Below are 18205 nucleotides of genomic sequence, written 5' to 3'. Positions count from 1 at the left end.
CAAACCCAGGTCGTCTGCATTGCAGGTGGATTCTTTACCATCTGAGACACCAGGGAAGCCCAATATGGGGGTGTAGGAGACTAAATCTCATCTCATTAGACCTTGACCTCCATGCCTGCTTCCTATGAATCTTTCTACCTGCTTCATCTTTTCAGCTACCACATGAACCATTCTCTCCATGTTACTTGTCTAAGGATATTCTTGTAGTGCATGGAGCCATCTCACTTTCTCTGTCACTCCTTCAAACTGGAGGGTTAAGAGGAAGAAAAGTGATGATGTCCTGCATCATTGATTCTCAAGCTTCTCTTAGCCACTTACAAAACAACGCTCTCCAAATGAAATCAGACACAAACACATGCATGCATGAACCACACACCATGTAAGCTGAGCTGTTTGACAAACATAAGACCTGATGCTTAGTCTGTGAGGTATCAGGACTCTACCTGGGCTTAGAAACTCAGCTCTGCCTTCACACACTGCTGATGGAGCAGCAAACAAGTACAAATTCTATGAGCGTACCTTGACCAGGTCTATCAGAATTATTCCTATATCCTCATCACATCTCCTCTGACCTAGCGATTCCCCTCTAGAAATTTATTCTACAAGTATGCTCACCCACATGCCAAGTAACAGATGTACAAGAATGTTCATCATGGCATGGTTTACCATAACAAAACTCCAGAAATGATCTAAATAATTCACCAGTGGAGGAGAGGATAAACAAATACTGGTAGAGCTCTGTGATGGAACACTCTGCAGCTATAGAGAGATTAACAATGCTCAGTGCAGATATTAAAAATCTGCAAGATATTACAGGGCAAAAACAAGGTTCAGATCAGTCACACAGCTATTTGTGTCCAAAATAAAATCATATACATGGAAAGAAGTACACAGACGTACATACTGACATATATGTTTGCCAGTGCATGTACAGAAGGACTGTGAAGGATGTATAGACATCTGGATACACTGGTTGCCTCTGGGAAGGACTAGGTGACTGGGAAGGTAGGAAGGGAACTTCACTGTACACAATTAAGAAATTTTTATCATAAGTAAGTACTACCTACAAAAAATGGACATTTTAGAAAAAAGAAAGTTTAAAGGGAAAACTGCAATTTCTCTTCTAGGTCTGTTCTTACTTGCAGAACAAGAACCATTTTCATGGTGAGGAGAGGAATAAACTGCTGAGTTGGTGGAGGATCAACTACAGGATTAAGGCTGTAAACATCTATTTCCTTATCCTCCCCACTGGAGTGATTCTATAATACACTCGAAGTCATACAATCAGCAATTCAAAAACCAAATGCCTTCCTCCAAATCTTCCCATTCTTTTGTAAAAGGAACCACTGGAAGCCCAGGACTGCTAGTATGCATGTGTGTGTGAAGGGGACTTTCTTGATGCTTCCATCTTGCCCTGTGAAGGAGGCCCTGCTGACCTGCTCACTACTGCGTGGGCCTGAGCCTGAAGCTCCCGCTAACTCCCCTCCAGGGTCTCTCCTCTCCTGCCTTCCCTAGAGGATAACAGCTCTCCATTTTTACTTGGGGAGGCGCCAATCTCCTGTCCTCCAAAATAGAAGGTTAGGGTTAGGAATATGCTGTGAAACTGAGGTTTAACTCCAAACCTCCTGGGGCTGTGGTCTCCAGAGACCCACTGAATGTTGCAGAAACTGTCCAATTATATCACAGATAAATTTTACTTTTTTCCCTCTAACTTAAAGATTCTGAAAATCAGTTTTATTTTAGAATTATGGTTTCTTTGTAATTGTTACTACTTTGGGGAAAATACAGGCAATGAAGAGGTTTTGAAAAATTTGGCTTAATGCCTATTTTATGAAATTTCTGCAACTGGTAAAAATAAACAAGGGTCCTCCAAGGTATGAAAATCTCCATGGTTTAAAAAACTTTCTCAAAAAGCATTTAACTACCTATAGGTGGTGCTGTCTAATTACGTTAGATTTATAGCTACATTACTGACTTATAAATTAAAAATCTAAGACATACGGTAAAGAAAGAAACAGAACCAGATAATTAATCAGGGTATGCTCTTGGCCCTAGAGTACGGGGGCTTGAAGCAACTGCCCACTGGGTGTTAGAACCGCTCTGTTCCCGCTGCCCTCCATTTTGAACGGAAGCATCTATTGTAATTATCCTGGGCCCATAGCTCCTTGGGCTTCCCAGGTGGTACAGTAGTCAAGAATCTGCCTGCCAATGCAGGAGACACAATAGATGAAGGTTCGATCCCTAGGTTGGGAGGATACCCTGGAGAAGGAAATGGCCACCCACTTCAGTATTCTTGCCTGGGAAATCCCACAGACAGAGGAGCCTAGTGGGCTACAGTCCATGGGGATGCAAAGAGACAGACGTGATTGAGCATGCCCGCATCTCTCCTCATGGTCTGTTGGAAACATAACAGGCAGTTAATTTGCTTTTTACATGAACAGGCCTCTTGTCCAAGAAGAACTATCCCTGAAGAGCTGCTTCCAGGGATTCTCATCCTCAACTGAACCTGATGTTGGAACAAAAGATCCTGGACTTTGAGCCTAATGTCATATTGGGTTGAGACCTCTGGGGATCTAGAAATGGGAATCAGCATATTTTCTATGTGGGAAAAAAATAAATTTTATGCCAGAAGGAAGGCTCTGGTGGAATGCAAAGAAAAAAAAAAAAAAAAAAAACCAGCCACAACTCCTCCCATTCCTGTATACACATCCCTTTGTGATGTGAATTTCTTGCTTCTTCCATTAAGAGGTAGAGTCTATCTCTTCACCTCTCTGAGTGAGTTTTGTGACTAGCTTTCATCAACAGAATGTAGAAGAAGTGATTTTTGTGAGCTGAGGCCCAGGCTCTGAGCACCCACTCCTGTCCATTTGGAACAAAGCCCCAAGGCTACCAACATACAGAAGTCTGACTAGCCTCTCTGAAGATAAATGACCACATGAAAAGAGAAACCCAGCCACAAGCATGCACCACCCAAAGGGAGACAATTTTAGACTGTCCAGTCTGGCGAAGCAAAGAGATAATTTCAACCTCCTGTTGACCAGCTAAATCCAGTGAAGAACTGATCAGCTGAACCCAGCACAAAATGCTCAAAGAATCATAAGCAAATATAACATGCATTGTTTTAAGTCAGTGAGTTTTACCCTCACATGGCAGTAGATGACCAACAGATCAGTCTTTCATGATGGCTGAAATTGTACTATTTCATAATATAAAAAGAAAAGTGAAGGTTAATGCCTTAAGGATAAATATTTCAGGAAACTTTATTAATTAGACTTTTAAATAGACACCTCTTTTTAACAAGCAGAAACAAAGGTGATACAGTTAATTGTCACTTAAATACGTCCTCAAGTTAATGAAAATCTAAGTAGGAACAAAGCAAGCAACCAATTAATTTTTTATGTGACAAGGCCTATTTTGATAGTTTTGTGGGCTTTAGGCTATTGCAGGGCAATACCTAACTCATTTTTTTCTTGGCTGCACCATGCAGCCACGGGATTAAACCCAGGCCCTTGGCAGTGAAAATGTCAAGTCCTAATCACTGGACAGCCAGGGAATTCTGCTAACTTCTTAAGAATACTGATATGAGTAAAAGGGTAAAACGACTCTCAGACTAAATATATACTATTTATCTGATTGGTAAAAATTTTCAAACCTCTTTTTAGGTGATAAGCTACTGGAATAAAAATCAATGTGAGATGTTTTTATTCCAATGGTCATTTCTAATCATACTTCACAATCTTACCTTTGCTATTTAAATATTAAATGCAAATTAAGAAATACTTGCTCTTGAGACTTTTAGGTAAAGATGGAAAATTAAACACTTGTATTTAATTTTTTTCTCTCTTAAAACCCCATGAAAACAAGAGTAATATTTGTTTGTGTTTAAATAAAGGTGTAACACTCAAGGGACAGGGATAGCGGAAAACAACAGCAAAGAAGCACTGGAGTGTGAAAAGCAGACAGACAAGTGGTAACAGAGTTAGGAGACCAGAAAGAGCCAAATGCTAACCCAGCTCTGGGGAAAACCAAGAAAAACTATGTATTTATGCTACAAAATCTCAGAACTGGGACACAGTGACCTCTAGAAGTAGTCTGCAAGGAATGCTAAAATAAGTACTAGTTGAAAGTTGTTTAGGAAGATGTACTCTAACAGAACGCTGTGCCGTGCTTAGTCACTCAGTTGTGTCCAACTCTTTGTGATCCTATGGACTATAGCCCTCCAGGCTCCTCTGTCCATGGGGATTCCCCAGGCATGAATACTGGAGTGGGTTGCAATGCTCTCCTCCAGGGGATCTTCCCAACCCAGGAATCGAACGCAAGTCTTCTGCATTGCAGGTGGATTCTTTACCAGGTGAGCTACCAGGGAATCCCTCTCTAACAGAATACTGGAGATATTTTCTTTTTCCTTTTTTTTTTTTAATAGGATAATACAATCTCTGAACTGAAGACATTCAGGCATAGTTAGGAGTATGGGTACCATAGTAAAAACTGGAGGATCAAGTGAATATTTGCATTCTAGAAGCTGAGACTCAACTATCATCAACCATTTAGGCTCTAAAATGCTAGCAGCTAGGCCTTGACTTTCTGGGCAGAATACTGGCAAATACTTCTCTGGGGAATCTGAGCAGCCTAAGATAAAAAATCTAAAGATAGTGACACTGAAGACTTTAAACTGAAACCCCTCAGCCATAAGGCCCACATCAGTTGACAGTTCCCACCTTATACTCTGAACTTCTCTTATTTTGCATTTCCTATTCTTAAATATGAACAGTCAGCCAAAGATTACCAGGTATCTGAAGAAACCCATTAACATAAAAGAGAATAAAACAAAGACAAAAACACAATGAGAAAGAAATATGTTAGAGAAAATTAGGCTCTGTAGAATGATGAAACATTTAAGAAGTCTTTATGAATAAAAGCTATACATGACAAGCCCACAGCTAACATGTTCAACAGTGAAAAACTGAAGGCTTTTCTTCTAAGATCAGGAACAAGATAAGGAGGTCTACTCTCAAAACTTTTATTCAACATAGTGTTGGATGTTTACTATACTTATTGTGATGATCATTTCATGATTAAGTTAAATCATTATGCTATACATATTATATAGTGCTATATTTCAGTTACATCTTAATAACTGGGAAAAAACAGGAAAAGAAACACCAAACTCCCCCCACCCCTCCATAGTATTGGAAGTCCCAGACAGAGCAGTTAGGCAAGAGAAAGAAATAAAAGGCATTCAAATTGGAAAGGAAGAAGTAAAACTATCACTATTTGTAGATGATGTATTATTTATAGAAAACCTTAAAGACTCCACTAAAAAAACTGCTAGAACAAATCCAGTAAAGTTGTAGAATACAAAATCAATATACAAAAATTTATTGCATTCCTATACACTAATAATGAACTATGAGAAAGATAAATTAAGAAAACAATCACATTTACAATTGCATCAAAAATAATAAAACATATAGGAATAAATTTAATCAAGGAGATGAAAGACCTATATACTGAAAACTGTAAGATATTGATGAAAGAAACTGAAGACAAAAATGGAAAGATATCCCATGCTCATAGCTTGGAAAAATTAATATTGTTAAAATATCCATATTGCCCAAAGCAATCTATAGAATTTAACCACTCTCAAAATTCCAATGGCATTTGTCTCATAAATAGAAAAAAATCCTAAAATTTGTATATAATCACAAAAACCTTGAATAGCCAAAGCAAGCAATCGTGAGAAAGAACAAAGCTGGAGTTATCACATGCTTTAATCTCAAAGTACACTACAAAGTTGTACTAATCAAAACAATATTGTATTGGCATAAAAGTAGACACACAGCTCAGTGGGACAGAATCCAGAGCCAAGAAATAAACTCACACATATATGGTCAATTAATTATTCACAAAGGATACAAGAGTATACAATGGGGACAGGACAGCCTCTTCAATAAATGGCACCAGAAAACTTGGAGAGCTATATGTAAAAGTATGAAACTGGACTACTATCTAAGTCCTGAAGCCATAAAACTCCCAGAAGAAAACATAAGAAGTAAGCTCCCTGACACTGGTTTTGGCAACCATTTTTTTTTTTGACACCCAAAGCAAAGGTATCAAAAGCAAAAATTAACAAGTGGGAGTACCTCAAACTAAAAAGCCTCTGCACAGAGAAGGAAACCATCAATAGAAAAACAACCTATAGAATGAAAAAGCATATTTGCAAGTCATATATCTGAAAAGGGATTAATATCTGAAATTTACTTAAAAAACTCATATGGCTCAGTAGCAAAAAATATACTCTGATTAAGAAATTGTCAGAGGGGAGGAGCCAAGATGGCGGAGGAGTAGGACAGGGAGAACACTTTCTCCCCCACAAATTCATCAAAAGAGCATTTAAACGTCGAGTAAATTCCACAAAACAACTTCTGAATGCCGGCAGAAGACATCAGGCACCCAGAAAAGCAACCCAACTCTTCGAAAGGAGGTAGGAAAAAATATTAAAAACAAAAAAAAAGAGACAAAAGAGGGAGGGACGGAGTTCCGTCCCGGGAAGGGAATCTTAAAAAGAGAGAAGTTTCCAAACACCAGGAAACCTTCTCACTGCCGAATCTGTGCCAAGCTTTGGAAGCACAGAGGGCAACATAACAGGGAGAAAAAATAAATAAACAATTAAAACTCACAGATTGCGAGCCCTACGGTAACTCCCCCAGCGGAGAAGCAGCGCAGACGCCTGCATCCGCCATTAGCAAGCCGGGGCTGGACAGGGAGGCGCGGCGTGGGCTGCATCGCTGAGAGTAAGAATCTGGCCTGAATACCCTGAGCGCAATAATTTGGGCTAGCAAACCAGACTGTGGGATATCTACCACGCGAAAAGCCAGCCCTAACCTAAGACCGCCAGGCCCGCGCACGGAACAAAGGACTGAACAGAGATAGCCGGCTGCAGACCTTCCCCCTCCGGTGACAGGCAGCCAGAGCCAGAAGGGGGCAATCGCAGCCCCAGAGAGACATTATCTATAAAACTGTAAGCAGGCTTCTTTGCTAACTAAAACTTCTTGGGGGTCTGGACGGTCAACATCTGCCTGAGAAGGTGCGCCAGTTTTACACCCAGATAACCGAGTGGCGGGGAGGCGATAAGTTGCAGCGTTGGCGCTCGCCAAACACCTCATCACCTGAGCTGCTCGGACCTGGGAAGAGCACAAAACGCAGGCCCAACTGAGTCTGCGCCTCTGAGGACTACCCGAGTGCCTGAAGCTGAGCGGCTTGGACCTGGGAGGTGCATGCAGCCCAGGGCCGGCCTCGGATTGTTCCCGGCGGAACAACCTAGAGTCCGAGCAGTGTGGACAGGGAGGCTACAGGAGCCGTGAGCGGGGGCAGACCCAGGGTGGCTGAGGCACTGCGAGCCTACGCCAGTGTTATTTGTTTGCAGCATCCCTCCCTCCCTCCCCACAGCGCGACTGAACAAGTAAGCCTAAAAAAAAAAAAAGTGTCCTCCACCGTGCCCTTTGTGTCAGGGCGGAAACCAGATACTGAAGAGACTAGCAAACAGAAGATATAACAGAGGGAAACGCCTTGGAAGCTACAGGCAATAGATCAAAACCCTGTGGTTACTACGGACTACATAGGAAGGGGCCTATAGATCTTGAGAAATATAAATCTGACCAAGGAACTAGCCAAAAATGAACTGAACCCACAACACCCACAAAAAAAAACAAAAAAGTCCTAGATATATTTTTATAATTTTTACGATCATTCTTTCTTTTTTTTTAATTAAAAAAAATTTTTAAGTCCTCTATTGTTCCTTTAATTTTCACTTTTATAACCTATTACTTTGCAAAAAAAAAAAAAAAGACCCTATTCTTTTCTTCTTCAGCAAACTTCATATATATATTTTATAATTTTTTGACCTTGTTTTTTTTGTTTGTTTGTTTTTGGGTTTTTTTGTTTTTGTTTTTTTCTTCTTTTCTTTAACATTGTATTTTTGAAATTCCAAACTCTACTCTAGATTTTTAATTTTCGCTTTTTGGTATATGTTATCAATTTTGTACCTATAGTTTTTTTTTATATAATTTCTGTGACTTTTTTTTTTTCTTCTCTGTTTCTTTCTCTTCTTCTTTTATATAACATTGTATATCTGAAATTCCAAACTTTACTCTAGATTTTTAATTTATGCTTTTTGGTATTTGATATCAATTTTGTACCTGTATTTTCTTTATAATTTTTGTGACATTGTTCGTATTTGTTTGTTTGTTTTCTCTCTTTATTTTTCTTCTTCTTCTTCTTTTTTTTTTAACATTGTATTTTTGAAATTCCAAACTCTACTCTAGATTTTTAATTTTTGCTTTCTGGTATTAGTTATCAATTTTGTACCTGTACTTTCTTTATAATTTTCGCGACCTTGTTTGTTTTTGTTTGTTCGTTTTTTCTCTCTTTCTTTTCCTTCTTCTTTTCTTTAACATCGTATTTTTGAAATTCCAAACTCTACTCTAGATTTTTAATTTTTGCTTTCTGGTATTAGTTATCAATTTTGTACCTGTACTTTCTTTATAATTTTCGCGACCTTGTTTGTTTTTGTTTGTTTGTTTTTTCTCTCTTTCTTTTCCTTCTTCTTTTCTTTAACATCGTATTTTTGAAATTCCAAACTCTACTCTAGATTTTTAATTTTTGCTTTTATGTATTTGTTACCAATTTTGTACCTTTAAGGACCCAATCTTCAGGACCCATTTTTCACTAGGGAGTGAGATTATTGGCTTGACTGCTCTCTCTCCCTTTGGACTCTCCTTTTTCTCCACCAGGTCGCCTGTGTCTCCTCCCTAACCCCTCTCTACTCTACCCAACTCTGTGAATTTCTGTGTGTTCCAGACGGTGGAGAACACTTAGGGAACTGATTACTGGCTGGATCTGTCTCCCTCCTTTTCATTCCCCCCTTTTATCCTTCTGGCCACCTCTGTTACCTTCCTCCTTCTCTTCTCTGTATAACCCCGTGAACATCTCTGAGTGGTCCAGTTGTGGAGTGCACATAAGGAAGTGACTACTGGCTACCCCACTCTCTCCACTATTGATTCACCTCATCTCATTTGGGTCACCTCTAACTCCCTCCTCCCTCTTCTCTTCTCCATGTAACCCTGTGAACCTCTCTGAGTGACCCTCACTGTAGAGAAACTTTTCATCTTTAATGTAGATGTTTTATCAATGGTGCTGTATAGAAGGAGAAGTTTTGAAACTACTGTAAAAATAAGACAGATAACCGGAAGCAGGAGACTTAAGTCCAAACCCTGACTCCAGGGAACTCCTGACTCCAAGGAACATTAAGTGACAGGAGCTCATCAAATGCCTCCATACCGACACTGAAACCAAGCACCACACAAGGGCCAATAAGTTCCAGGGCAAGACATACCAAGCAAATTCTCCAGCAACAAAGGAACACAGCCCTGAGCTTCAAGATACAGGCTGCCCAAAGTCACCCCAAAACTATAGACATCTCATAACTCATTACTGGACATTTCATTGCACTCCAGAGAGAAGAAATACAGCTCCACCCACCAGAACACCGACACAAGCTTCCCTAACCAGGAAACCTTGACAAGCCACCTGTACAAACCCACACACAGTGAGGAAACGCCACAATAAAGAGAACTCCAACTGCCAGAATACAGAAAGGACACCCCAAACTCAGCAATTTAAACAAGATGAAGAGACAGAGGAATACTCAGCAGATAAAGGAACAGGATAAACGCCCACCAAACCAAACAAAAGAGGAAGAGATAGGGAATCTACCTGATAAAGAATTCCGAATAATGATAGTGAAATTGATCCAAAATCTTGAAACTAAAATGGAATCACAGATAAATAGCCTGGAGACAAGGATTGAGAAGATGCAAGAAAGGTTTAACAAGGACCTAGAAGAAATAAAAAAGAGTCAATATATAATGAATAATGCAATAAGTGAAATTAAAAACACTCTGGAGGCAACAAATAGTAGAATAACAGAGGCAGAAGACAGGATTAGTGAATTAGAAGATAGAATGGTAGAAATAAATGAATCAGAGAGCATAAAAGAAAAACGAATTAAAAGAAATGAGGACAATCTCAGAGACCTCCAGGACAATATTAAACGCTACAACATTTGAATCATAGGGGTTCCAGAAGAAGACAAAAAGAAAGACCATGAGAAAATACTTGAGGAGATAATAGTGGAAAACTTCCCTAAAATGGGGAAGGAAATAATCACCCAAGTCCAAGAAACCCAGAGAGTCCCAAACAGGATAAACCCAAGGAGAAACACCCCAAGACACATATTAATCAAATTAACAAAGATCAAACACAAAGAACAAATATTAAAAGCAGCAAGGGAAAAACAACAAATAACACACAAGGGAATTCCCATAAGGATAACAGCTGATCTTTCAATAGAAACTCTTCAAGCTAGGAGGGAATGGCAAGACATACTTAAAATGATGAAAGAAAATAACCTACAGCCCAGATTATTGTACCCAGCAAGGATCTCATTCAAGTATGAAGGAGAAATCAAAAGCTTTTCAGACAAGCAAAAGCTGAGAGAATTCTGCACCACCAAACCAGCTCTCCAACAAATACTAAAGGATATTCTCTAGATAGGAAACACAAAAACGGTGTATAAACTCGAACCCAAAACAATAAAGTAAATGGCAACGAGATCATACTTATCAGTAATTACCTTAAACGTAAATGGGTTGAATGCCCCAACCAAAAGACAAAGACTGGCTGAATGGATACAAAAACAAGACCCCTACATATGTTGTCTACAAGAGACCCACCTCAAAACAGGGGACACATACAGACTGAAAGTGAAGGGCTGGAAAAAGATTTTCCATGCAAATACGGACCAAAAGAAAGCAGGAGTAGCAATACTCATATCAGATAAAATAGACTTTAAAACAAAGGCTGTGAAAAGAGACAAAGAAGGTCACTACATAATGATCAAAGGATCAATCCAAGAAGGAGATATAACAATTATAAATATATATGCACCCAACACAGGAGCACCACAGTACGTAAGACAAATGCTAACAAGTATGAAAGGAGAAATTAACAATAACACAATAATAGTGGGAGACTTTAATACCCCACTTACACCTATGGATAGATCAACTAAACAGAAAATTAACAAGGAAACACAAACTTTAAACGATACAATAGACCAGTTAGACCTAATTGATATCTATAGGACATTTCATCCCAAAACAATGAATTTCACCTTTTTCTCAAGCGCACATGGAACCTTCTCCAGGATAGATCACATCCTGGGCCATAAAGCTAGCCTTGGTAAATTCAAAAAAATAGAAATCATTCCAAGCATTTTTTCTGACCACAATGCAGTAAGATTAGATCTCAATTACAGGAGAAAAACTATTAAAAATTCCAACATATGGAGGCTGAACAACACGCTGCTGAATAACCAACAAATCACAGAAGAAATAAAAAAAAAAATCAAAATTTGCATAGAAACAAATGAAAATGAAAACACAACAACCCAAAACCTGTGGGACACGGTAAAAGCAGTCCTAAGGGGAAAGTTCATAGCAATACAGGCACACCTCAAGAAACAAGAAAAAAGTCAAATAAATAACCTAACTCTACACCTAAAGCAACTAGAAAAGGAAGAAATGAAGAACCCCAGGGTTAGTAGAAGAAAAGAAATCTTAAAAATTAGAGCAGAAATAAATGCAAAAGAAACAAAAGAGACCATAGCAAAAATCAACAAAGCCAAAAGCTGGTTCTTTGAAAGGATAAATAAAATTGACAAACCATTAGCCAGAATCATCAAGAAACAAAGGGAGAAAAATCAAATCAATAAAATTAGAAACGAAAATGGAGAGATCACAACAGACAACACAGAAATACAAAGGATCATAAGAGACTACTATCAACAATTATATGCCAATAAAATGGACAACGAGGAAGAAATGGACAAATTCTTAGAAAAGTACAACTTTCCAAAACTTGACCAGGAAGAAATAGAAAACCTTAACAGACCCATCACAAGCATGGAAATTGAAACTGTAATCAAAAATCTTCCAGCAAACAAAAGCCCCGGTCCAGACGGCTTCACAGCTGAATTCTACCAAAAATTTAGAGAAGAGCTAACACCTATCCTGCTCAAACTCTTCCAGAAAATTGCAGAGGAAGGTAAACTTCCAAACTCATTCTATGAGGCCACCATCACCCTAATACCAAAACCTGACAAAGATCCCACAAAAAAAGAAAACTACAGGCCAATATCACTGATGAACATAGATGCAAAAATCCTAAACAAAATTCTAGCAATCAGAATCCAACAACACATTAAAAAGATCATACACCATGACCAAGTGGGCTTTATCCCAGGGATGCAAGGATTCTTCAATATCCGCAAATCAATCAATGTAATACACCACATTAACAAATTGAAAAATAAAAACCATATGATTATCTCAATAGATGCAGAGAAAGCCTTTGACAAAATTCAACACCTATTTATGATAAAAACTCTCCAGAAAGCAGGAATAGAAGGAACATACCTCAACATAATAAAAGCTATATATGACAAACCCACAGCAAACATTATCCTCAATGGTGAAAAACTGAAAGCATTTCCTCTAAAGTCAGGAACAAGACAAGGGTGCCCACTTTCACCATTACTATTCAACATAGTTTTGGAAGTTTTGGCCACAGCAATCAGAGCAGAAAAAGAAATAAAAGGAATCCAAATTGGAAAAGAAGAAGTAAAACTCTCACTATTTGCAGATGACATGATCCTCTACATAGAAAACCCTAAAGACTCCACCAGAAAATTACTAGAACTAATCAATGACTATAGTAAAGTTGCAGGATATAAAATCAACACACAGAAATCCCTTGCATTCCTATACACTAATAATGAGAAAACAGAAAGAGAAATTAAGGAAACAATTCCATTCACCATTGCAATGAAAAGAATAAAATACTTAGGAATATATCTACCTAAAGAAACTAAAGACCTATATATAGAAAACTATAAAACACTGGTGAAAGAAATCAGAGAGGACACTAATAGATGGAGAAATATACCATGTTCATGGATTGGAAGAATCAATATTGTGAAAATGAGTATACTACCCAAAGCAATTTATAGATTCAATGCAATCCCTATCAAGCTACCAACAGTATTCTTCACAGAGCTAGAACAAATAATTTCACAATTTGTATGGAAATACAAAAAACCTCGAATAGCCAAAGCGATCTTGAGAAAGAAAAATGGAACTGGAGGAATCAACCTACCTGACTTCAGGCTCTACTACAAAGCCACAGTTATCAAGACAGTATGGTACTGGCACAAAGACAGAAATATAGATCAATGGAACAAAATAGAAAGCCCAGAGATAAATCCACGCACATATGGACACCTTATCTTTGACAAAGGAGGCAAGAATATACAATGGATTAAAGACAATCTCTTTAACAAGTGGTGCTGGGAAATCTGGTCAACCACTTGTAAAAGAATGAAACTAGAACACTTTCTAACACCATATACAAAAATAAACTCAAAATGGATTAAAGATCTCAACGTAAGACCAGAAACTATAAAACTCCTAGAGGAGAACATAGGCAAAACACTCTCTGACATACATCACAGCAGGATCCTCTATGACCCACCTCCCAGAATATTGGAAATAAAAGCAAAAATAAACAAATGGGACTTAATTAAACTTAAAAGCTTCTGCACATCAAAGGAAACTATTAGCAAGGTGAAAAGACAGCCTTCAGAATGGGAGAAAATAATAGCAAATGAAGCAACCGACAAACAGCTAATCTCAAAAATATATAAGCAACTCCTACAGCTCAACTCCAGAAAAATAAACGACCCAATCAAAAAATGGGCCAAAAAACTAAATAGACATTTCTCCAAAGAAGACATACAGATGGCTAACAAACACATGAAAAGATGCTCAACATCACTCATTATCAGAGAAATGCAAATCAAAACCACTATGAGGTACCATTTCACACCAGTCAGAATGGCTGCAATCCAAAAGTCTACAAATAATAAATGCTGGAGAGGGTGTGGAGAAAAGGGAACCCTCTTACTCTGTTGGTGGGAATGCAAACTAGTACAGCCACTATGGAGAACAGGGTGGAGATTCCTTAAAAAACTGGAAATAGAACTGCCTTATGATCCAGCAACCCCACTGCTGGGCATACACACTGAGGAAACTAGAAGGGAAAGAGACACGTGTACCCCAATGTTCATCGCAGCACTGTTTATAATAGCCAAGACATGGAAGCAACCTAGATGCCCATCAGCAGATGAATGGATAAGAAAGCTGTGGTACATATACACAATGGAGTATTACTCAGCCATTAAAAAGAATACATTTGAATCAGTTCTAATGAGGTGGATGAAACTGGAGCCTATTATACAGAGTGAAGTAAGCCAGAAGGAAAAACATAAATACAGTATACTAACGCATATATATGGAATTTAGAAAGATGCTAACAATAACCCGGTGTACGAGACAGCAAAAGAGACACTGATGTATAGAACAGTCTTATGGACTCTGTGGGAGAGGGAGAGGGTGGGAAGATTTGGGAGAATGGCAATGAAACATGTAAAATATCATGTAGGAAACGAGTTGCCAGTCCAGGTTTGATGCACGATGCTGGATGCTTGGGGCTGGTGCACTGGGATGGCCCAGAGGGATGGTATGGGGAGGGAGGAGGGTTCAGGATGGGGAACACATGTATACCTGTGGTGGATTCATTTTGATATTTGGCAAAACTAATACAATTATGTAAAGTTTAAAAATAAAATAAAATTACAAAAGTGAAAAAAAAAAAAAAGAAATTGTCAGAGGACCTCCATAGACATTTTTCTAGAGAAGACATACAGATGGCCAACATGAAAAGATGCTCAACATCACTAACCATCAGAGAAAATCAAATAAAAACCACAGTGAGATACCACTTCAGACCTGTCAGAATGGCTATTATCAAAAAGACAAGAAACAAGAAGTATTGGTGAGGTTGAGGAGAAAAGGGAATCCTTCTGCATTGATTCCCTGGTGGCTCAGAGGGTAAAGCATCTGCCTGCAATGCAAGAGACCTGGGTTCAATCCCTGGGTCAGAAAGATCCCCTGGAGAAGGAAATGGCAACCCACTCAGGTTCTTTTACCTGGAAAATCCCATGGACATAGAAGCCTGGTAGACTACAGTCCATGGGGTTGCAAAGAGTCTGACATGATTGAGTGACTTCACTTTCACTTTCTTTCTGCACTGCTAGTGGGATTTTAAACTGGTGCAGCCACTATTGAAAAGAGTATGGAGGTTCCTCAAAAAAATTAAAAATAGAACTACCATATGATTTAGCAACTCCACTTTTGGGTATTTCATGGAAAGAAATGAAAATACTATCTCGAAAAGATACCTGTGCCCCCCTATTCATTGCAGCATTATTTATAACAGCCAAAGATATCAAAGCAACCTTTGATATCTTTTTATCATTCATAATAATGATATTATTATGAATGATAAAATGGACTTTTATCATTGAATGATAAAAAATGTGGTATTATGTATGTGTGTGTGTGTATATATACACACATATACACATACACACATACACAATGGAATATTACTCAGACATAAAAAAGAAGAAAATCTTGCCATGTGACAACATGGGTCACCCATGAGGGCATTATGATAACTGGAATAAGTCAGAGAAAGAAAGACAACTATTTTATGATTTCACGTATATGTGGAATCTTAAAAAAGAAAACAAGCTCATAGATTCAGAGAACAGAGGAACATACTGGTGGCTGCTGCAGGTGAAGGTGGCAATGGGGCCAAACTGGTGAAAGGGCTCAAAAGGTACAGACTTGCACCTATGAAATAAATGTCATGGGGGTGTAATGTACAGCGTGGTGTATTCAGTTAATAATACTGTAATGCATATTTGAAAGTTACTAAGGGAACAAATCTTGAAAGTTAGCACAAGAAAAAATTTATAAATATGTATGATGATGGAAGTTATTATTACTAGACTTATTGTGGTGATCATTCTGCAACACATACAAATAATCAATTACTGTGTTGTACACCTGATACCACTATATGTAAATTATACCTCAATTTTAAAAATCATATGTTCAAAAATTAAAAAAAATTTTTTTCTTACAATTCAGAAAGAAGGTGCCTCATGGATAGAATACTTTTTATGACAGCATCTACTGTATTGGGTCAAGGTAAAACAAACCAGTGTTAGAGTCTTGGTTCTGCCAAGTACTAACTATTTGAATTTGAAAAAAGTAACTTCTCTAAGCCTCAGTATCCTGATCTTTACCTTAATAAAATATTTTCAGATACACAAAAATGGATTGAGATGATCATCAAACACTTTTGTACTTGCTAATGGCCATTTGCAGACACAGATGAAGTTCCCCTAAGTGTTCCTCCTCAATTGCATTCCTCTCCCCAGAGGTAACCCCTATCAGGAATTTTTTTTATAACCCCTAATATATATATGTATATACATATATATCCCTAAAAATACAGCATTATATTGTATGTTTAAAAACTTTACAGAAATGGTAGCATGCTCTACTCATTCTTCTGCAACTTGCTTTCCCTGCGCCACCATAGGGAGTTCATTCATGTTGATCCAAGGAGCTCTGAGTACATGCTCAGTCACTTCATTAGTGTCCAACTCTTGGCAACTCCATGGACGATAGTCTGCCAGGCTCCTCTGTCCATGAGATTTTCCAAGCAAGAACACTGGAGTGGGTTGCCATTTTCTTCTCCAGGGGATCCTCCCAAACCAGGGATCCAACCCACGTCTCTTGCACTCACAGGCAGATTCTTTACCACTGAGCCACCAGGGAACCCAAGAGGCGCTAGTCCAATAGTATTTCCTGCTGCCTAGATGTCTACTGTATGAGGACAGTACAGTTTGTTGGTTCACTTTACTGCTGGTGGATATTTAGGGTATTTCCAATGTTTCATTATTATAAACAATGATGCAAATGCACACGTGCAAGTGTTTCTCAAGGAAAAATAGCGTTTCTGTTATGTTCATTGCTCTTAAAAAAGAAGCAACAGTCAACTTGGAAGTTTAATTCATCCATGCGTCACAAAGTCCTGATGTGACTTGATCCATGGTGAGGTGTGTCACAATTAATTTGACACTAGTAATGGTTAAAGTGCCTAAATTTGGGAATGATTTTAAAAAATAATTAGAATGGACCTGAGGTACCTTTAATAATAACATTAACTTCCTCTCATCTATTCCAAGGTACTGTCTAGAGGAAGAGCACAGGACAAAGGAGTGTGCTGCATGAGTAACCATTCTTGCTTATCAATGGCAGAGAAAGGTGGAAGAAACATCGGTTGAATTAATAAATATTTTCAAAATGTCAGTTACATAACATGAGGATGTGCGTTTACTCGGCCAGAGACTGAACACCTATTGGTAAGACACAGTGAGCCAAACAGTATCTCTGATCTTGGCTAGGTGTGCACAGAACCAAGTGAACCAGGGAGACGGGTGGTAATCTGGATAATTCTGGAGGCGGTGGAAGAAGAGAAGGTGGCAAGAGAAGCAGAGCATGGAGGAAAGAAGAAGGAATATTGTAGGAAAGAAGAGAAAAGAGGAAGAGAGAAAAAAATGATATTCTGGAATTATCAATTCAGGCCAATCCTAAACTATCTCCATCTTTAGGACTGGACAAGTGAAAAAGTTCACATATATCAAAATTAACTATTTATCAGGGGTATATATTATTAATGATAATAGAAAATGTATTGAATATTTATCATATATGCTTATATACTATGTTGCTGTTTTTTACAATATTATACAGGTATTATTATTATTCCCAGTTTATGAGTTAGGAAATCAAAGCTCAGAATCATGCAGCTTGTTTGCTGCAGAGCTGGGATTCGGGGTCCAGGTCCCACAAACTCCAGCACATGCTCCTAACCAGAGCTTCTGTGAGCTCAACCGTCAACCCTTAATGACAAAAATGAACATACATTCATCTTTGTTCAGCCCTACACAGTGCCTGTCACAGAAATGGCAACTTGATGCTGACTAAATTGAAATGGATATTCAGAATGAACATATGAAAGTATTGTGATATTTAAATTTATTAGAGACCACTTTTATCTGCTACCCAAATCAGCCAGAATGAAGAGGAAATCATTTTTAAAAAAAATA

General features: G+C 38.3%; 1 protein-coding gene and 1 long non-coding RNA gene across 51 annotated transcripts in view; one reads left to right on the top strand and one right to left on the bottom strand.

Moving 5' to 3' along the window:
* The window catches only part of ANO4 (anoctamin 4), a 438203-nt gene that overhangs the window by 100477 nt on the left and 319521 nt on the right, over positions 1-18205 (bottom strand). The window lies entirely within an intron of this gene.
* On the top strand, positions 6320-17414 carry LOC147372294 (uncharacterized). The gene is made up of 2 exons (XR_015163982.1): positions 6320-6484; positions 17282-17414. It is a non-coding gene; the product is annotated as an uncharacterized LOC147372294 (long non-coding RNA).

Source organism: Bos grunniens, chromosome 5 (assembly GCF_055505025.1).
Source record: "Bos grunniens cultivar Pamir isolate PY7600 chromosome 5, Bosgru_T2T1.0, whole genome shotgun sequence".
Lineage (NCBI taxonomy): Eukaryota > Metazoa > Chordata > Mammalia > Artiodactyla > Bovidae > Bos > Bos grunniens.
Note: the sequence above shows the minus strand (reverse complement) of the source record. Positions and strands in the feature narration are given on the sequence as shown.